Here is a 6,371-nt window from a genome sequence, read left to right as displayed (position 1 = left end):
GGTCCTTTGGGCCCGATATTTGGGTCAGGCCTGCCAGCGGTGAAAGGCGCAGGTAAGTATCTTAAAGCCCAGCATGGTGGATTCTTTATTGGGCAAAATACAAAATTGGTAGGTCAGCCAAAACTAATTACATTCGTTAACAAAATTGGTCAAATTTCTTTATAGTTATACACATATTTTACATAGATTATACATCAATAAGGTAAAATTTATATGTATATTTTAATTGTTGAATCCCTAATGCAACAGAATAGTTTTCTGAATTCCCTTGATGAAGTTCCTATCTTCATCACCAATATTAGAGGTCTTACCACACCCTCATGAGCAAATGTACAATATAAGCAGGGCGGAGTTAACCCTTTGGATACGGGTTCGGCATAATCCAATCACTTTGTTCAAGCCTTATATTTATCTTAAAAAATTTATTGAATTATGTACAAATTGTTAAGTTAGAACCTAGTAACTTAACGAATTAGAATACTGAAATAAGTTACAAATGTTAGCTCTGCCTCTGAATATAAGTTGTGAGTTCAGTTAAACCCAATAGTTTTGGTTCATATATTGTACTCCATTTGTTCCAATTTAAGTGAACATGTTTGACTGGACACGGGGTTTAAGAAAAAATGAAGACTTTTGAAATTTGTGGTCCTAAACAAGTCAAAAAGGAGTCGAGAGTATTTGTATAGTTATAATAGCTTCTCATTAAAGGTAGAATTTGAAGTTTAAGCTAAATTGTTTCCAAATTTAGAAATTGATAATTTTTTTTGAACGGACCAAAAAGAAAATAGGTTCACATAAATTGGAACGGAGGGAGTATATATTTTAAGAAGTTTACTAAATATGTACAAATATTTAATTTGGAACCCAATAACTCTGGTAAGCATTGATTCAGTGGCATTCCTGACCCATAAAATTCAAATCTTGGGTTCGCGGGTCGGGGGTAGGGGACAATGTTGTAGATGGGTGGAGGAAAATAGAAATATAAATTGTGGACAAATATAAAAGACCCGTGTAAGCATATAGTATACTTGAGGCATACAGTTTAATGCATATAATAAAGAGTAAGAATTGCAATAAATCAATGGTCTTATTACCTGGTTTAAGTTCAAGATAAATATTTTCAATTCTTAATTAAGTTTTCCTAAGATTGTATACAAATACTGATCAGCAAAAATAAATTTCGTAAAGTAATTTTGCTGAATATGAGACAGTCGCTCAAAATCTTAAACACAAAGAATATGCTACCCAATGTCCAAGTATGGTTTAATTATTTTCCCACCTTTCTTTTTCCTACATGGAGATATTATATCTTAATTAAACTTATTTAAAAACTAAGAAAAAATGATTTAACTTCTGCGTATTTGTCTGGATTGAGGGCGAAAAATAAGGGGCTACTCTAGCAATGAAAGGGAAAGGGGGAAAAAAAGCACAGACATGCAGGAGTCAAGCTGACATATGTAGCCAGTAAACTTGGCAGTGATTTTTGAAAACAATGAGAGAAATATCATTGTCTAATTAAGTAGAGGTCAGAAACTCAGGGGGTAAAGTGAAAAACCATTCATATATAAATGTAGGGATCCAATATTATAGATGCTATGGGCTGATATATTGCTATTGACTCTACTGAAAGAGGAATGGCGTGAAGGCCAGCCTGAGTAGTAAAGGCATTAAATGTTAGCATACTATAATATGAAAATGATGCCTCAGCTTCAGTAAAAATTGATGACACAATGAGAGAGGGCCTTCACGCTTTTCCAGGTTTTTGTCAGCATTTCTATCGAGGGGTTTCACTTTCCTGTAATTCTGAGTAATCCTATTTTTTTATAACAATATTCATTTATAATATTACTTCACTCTAATGGTCTAAGTTTTTTTTTAACCAATTTCTAATGTTATTAATTCTTAGATGTTCCATATAATAGTATTTCAGTATAGAGTCAAAAAATATCGTAATAACGAGAATGTTAGAAAGGTTTAACTACACTTAGCTTCCAAAGCTAATTCTTCATTCTTCCCTCAATTGTATCTTACCTTTTCTTTTCTTTTTTTTAATGAGAAAGGTTAAAAATGCCTCTATTGCATTTGATTCATCTTGTGAATACCTTTCGTTAACCTATTAGCTCATTTTTTTTTATTTTTGTTTTCGTCCTAAATTTGCCCCTACCTCTAACCGTACTCCATAGTGATTTGACGAGGGTTTTATTTTAAAGGAAAAAGATCCAAGTTTGCCTCTGGACCATGCGAAATGATCTAACTTTGCCCTCAGTTGATGTATTCTCTTGTTTTATTTCAGTTTAGTTTCAACACTCAAACAGCTGATAAAATCGTACGACCAGCATCACAAGATCAAACTTTGACAACGCAAAATAAAAAAAAACTTTGACAACCCCAGAAAAAAAAAAGTAGATGCTATTTTCTGTTTGACTCATTAAATCCATGAAAGGCCAAGCATTTAAAGACGTCATTTTTTCAACATTTTTAGCTAAAATGTAACCCTATCAGTGTTATTTTCACAACAGGTAAAAAGTTTAAGTAGCTTCATTCCTAAATCCATAGGAGGACAAGCTAAGCATTTAAAGTCATCATTTCTGTATCATGTTTTACAAAGATGTAACACTATTAATGTTATTTTCAACAATGGTAAAGGTACAAGTTGATGGAAACGGGTATTAACAGAGGAAACAAATAGCGAGGATCACTTGCATGACAGAATCACTTGCATCTAATATAGACAACACATAATCACAGATTTTAATCAAACATAAAATCAATACTTATCTCTTGAAGTGTGACCGCGATTGCGATAGGAACCTCCAAGCCAGAGCAAAGTCGTCCACAAGATCATCCTCCAGTTCCACAGTCTTCTGCGATGTGACCCAAATAATACCCAAAATTGACAAAACTCGTGTGGGCGAGTTTCTCGTAGTAAAACCGTATAGTAAAAACCATAACCTCCTTATGGAATAAGACCTCTTTATATAGCCATAAATTTTAGGGTTTAAAACATTTTCCTAAACTCGTTGGGTCTTCCTTTACCACCAGGAAATATGATTCCATTTAATTCTTAATTATTCGGGCACAACAGGAACCGCAATATTTAATTAACGAGGCTTCCTATTATGGACTTAATTCGAAATATCTGAATTAATACTACCATAATAAATTACGAATTAATCCACTAAAAATTTATAATTGCACTCCTCAGTTCAATTTCGAAATTCTTCCATTAAACATTATTTAACTCCTCATGTTAAGATTCAGATATTAATCAAATCAATTAAATTACTGACAATTTAATTCATTGATTATTTCCTTTAGACTTTCGCTTAACTTATTTCATGTCACGGAAACAAAATCCACCTGGAGAGTTTACACATGAAAACTTATAAGTTTTCATAAAGGTATATCATCAATCGCTAGACCGAGGCATGAATTCCTTCAACTAACTATTACTTCGCCAATGTATATCATCATTGTCCAATTTACTAGGCATATTGACCCACAAAAGAAATCTCTTCTTTTAATAAATCAAAATAATAAATAATATACACAACTAATAATAATTATATCAAGATTAAGAGTATAAGTATGTTTAGTGGCTAGAGAAGTTATTTTATTAAGTCGGTATAAAATACTTATCTTTACTTGGTACATTCAATACATACAAAATATACTAACACAAGAAGTCGGAATTAAATCATTCACATAATCAAGATAAATTATATTTAATCTTGTTCTACAATCATTCCTCATGGTTTGTTCAATTCTATCATTAGATTGTGAACATGATCTTTATACTTATAAGAACCAATTATTTAATCTTTCGTGTATAAGCTAAATTCTATACACTAAATCATCTACCATATAAGTAAAGAACACAAACGAATATATGATCTATTTAAAACTTTAGTAAAATTGAATAAACAGTTGCTCCATAATCAATACTATATCCAAATCAAAATTCATGGTTAATAGTATATATCCCACACAACTAGCTTCATTGCTGAAATGCAAGAAAACAAACTCAATAGAGAAGTTCTTTAACACCAAAGCAATGTACATAGGAGCTGCTATGACTTCCATTGAATTCATTAGACCACACTTCACTTTTCAATAGTTACATACGTGCACTGGATCTTGAGTCGGGGTCTATCGGAAGGTCTGCTTACACTCTATCCCAAACCCTACTTTGTAGGATTACACTAGATTTGTTATTCTTGTTGTATATAAGTGCACTCGAATGTGTTCTACAAAAACCTCAGTTTTTCCAAAACGTATCAAGGTGGTGCTTGTTTTAAATTTTCAAAGCTAAATTTGCAAACCAAATTTTGCGTTTTTGAAAAGCTACTCTCATTCCATTTAGATATTCCCAAAGTCGTTAAAATCTTTCAATATTCCAAATATTAATTAATTTCTTTTCTTTTTTTTTGAAATTGTGAGTGAATAATGCTAGTATAGAGTACCAAAAAACATCCCATCAAACAAAAGGAGCAGATCACAAGAATGTAATAGAGCCAAGAGAGCGACAGAATTCAGCTTCAATTTCCAAAGTGCCATATGCAATGTTGAATCCAGTTCATCCACAGATCCATTGTGTAATTGTACAACAACGACAGGCCCTTAGCTTCTTTTCACATCAAAGAGGGTTGATATTGATTGTACAACACTACTCTTGTTAACGAAAATCACTCTGGTATAGTAACTTTACGGTTTGTAATGTATAGGGTAAACAATAATTCACTGTCACATGTAAATATTAAGAAAATATGGTAAACAATTTCAAAAATATAGTACGTAGGTGCATTTTGCATTTCTATAGGATCCGAATGCGGCATCTGTTTTGGAGAGTCTGCCAACGTAGTTTGCTTCTCATTCACAACTTACTCCATGATAAAGAGTATAGACATTTGAAAGATTATTCTCTGATCATTCTTCAGGAAATAGAAAATCTTACGCCAGCTTTACAAAAAGCTTAGAATGAATATATTCTTTCACACTCGTATAAGTTTTAACCCAAAAAGTGAAACAGAAACGAGGAATGTAGCTTCTTGTTCATGTGAAGAAACTTTATTAGCATATGTGTGTACACAATATAATGTAAGTTATACAATCTCCGGACATCAGGTTTTTCAAGAGTTTTTCAAGAGTCATCAAGAAAAGCGGATATGAGAAAGAAACAACAACTCAGAAGGAACAAAGTAAGTTGAAAAACTGAAATGAATATATTTTTGCATAAACTCTCTGATTTCTCCTTGTAAGATATCACGTATAGGAACTGGGAAGTAAAACCCTAAAATAAGAAATGATGAGTAAAATGGTCCTCTTGGTAATGATGATGGCAAAAAAAGAAGAAGAAAAGAGCAGAAACGGACAGAAGAGATTCAAGAAGCCATCATGAGAAAAATCAGACTGATGATATAAGTAACTCTAACTCAAACAGAGAGAGCAACTGACACAAGAAAAAGAAGCACAAATGACAAGCAAAACAAAAGCAGCATCAGATTTAAAGGTTAAACGCAGTACTCTAGCACTCAATAAACTCGTCTGCATTTACCGTGGCAGGAAAGTGGAATGAGTCAAAATTCATCATCATTACACCAATCTGCTCTTGTCCAATATTACCTGAACTCACAACATACAAAAGCTAAAACTCGTCTCATATATATCAAGATCTTATAAATAAAACTTACCTTTTTCAGAAGCCAAAACTCGTCTCATTTCAAAGCTTTGATTTTTGTCAAGAGAGAAAGTAACAATTGGGGGGAATGAAGCCTGGTCCGACAACACTAACTCATGATCCATAACCCCTTTTCATATAATCAACGAATCTTTATATTACAAAACTAATCTTTATGTTCAAATAAGCATAAAATGGAGCTTATGGATCTAGTTGGTGACCTCGAGCCAGACAACATTCCCCTCAACTGAGAGAACTTCCTCCTATGAATCTTGAAAGAAACTAAGAGAGAAAGGAAGGGAAGAAAGGGGGAGAAGAAATTGTTTAGTTGTTGAGACTGAATGAAAGAGGAGGGGGAAAGAGATGATAATAAATAAAGGATGGAGAAAGAAAGAGAGAGTGGGTATGTACTGTGTGGGAAAGGACAAACAAAGTCATAAAAGCATAGCAACAGACACCATGTCCCCTTGGCCCTACATTATTCACAATTGGTTAACTGGATCCAGAAATGACCACGACAATTACCAAAACTCTCCCTTTCATCGTGTGTCACCACCTCCTCAAGATACCGAGTCAGAAGTTTATGGTTCAAAATATAATAGGTTTAAGTTAGTGAATTCTAAACTAATAATTTGTATATATTTAATAAATTTCTTTAGATAAATATATATGTTTGGATTCAAGCTACTGAGTT

At 32.9% G+C, this 6,371-nt stretch overlaps 1 long non-coding RNA gene across 1 annotated transcript; it reads right to left on the bottom strand.

The window, feature by feature from the left end:
- Positions 1-4,358: 4,358 nt before the first annotated feature.
- LOC138896995 (uncharacterized) lies at positions 4,359-6,001 on the bottom strand. Its single transcript, XR_011410708.1, has 2 exons — positions 5,691-6,001; positions 4,359-5,622 (listed from the first exon to the last, which is right to left on the bottom strand). It is a non-coding gene; the product is annotated as an uncharacterized lncRNA (long non-coding RNA).
- Positions 6,002-6,371: the final 370 nt, after the last annotated feature.

Source organism: Nicotiana tomentosiformis, chromosome 8 (assembly GCF_000390325.3).
Source record: "Nicotiana tomentosiformis chromosome 8, ASM39032v3, whole genome shotgun sequence".
NCBI classification, from domain to species: domain Eukaryota; kingdom Viridiplantae; phylum Streptophyta; class Magnoliopsida; order Solanales; family Solanaceae; genus Nicotiana; species Nicotiana tomentosiformis.
The sequence above is the reverse complement of the archived record's forward strand: the minus strand, read 5'-3'. Positions and strand labels throughout refer to the sequence as shown.